Raw genomic sequence first — 247 nt, 5'->3', positions numbered from 1 at the left:
AAAAAAAAAAAAAAAAAAAGGAAAAGTACTGGAAATAACCTTGTGAGTAAAGTTCTCTGGATGAAACTTGTGCCTAAGTGGAAACTTGGCTCTGGTCTGCATCTACTTCTAAACAGACGTCTGCTTACACACAGTCTGCACACCATAATAAACACACGAGGTGAACGCCGTGTTTTTGCTCAGAGATAGAGACAAGCGAGACATAACCACAACACTCCAAAGCAGGTGACGCAGATGCACTATGGTG

Source organism: Oryzias melastigma, linkage group LG4 (assembly GCF_002922805.2).
Source record: "Oryzias melastigma strain HK-1 linkage group LG4, ASM292280v2, whole genome shotgun sequence".
Lineage (NCBI taxonomy): Eukaryota > Metazoa > Chordata > Actinopteri > Beloniformes > Adrianichthyidae > Oryzias > Oryzias melastigma.
This window is presented reverse-complemented; position numbering follows the sequence as displayed.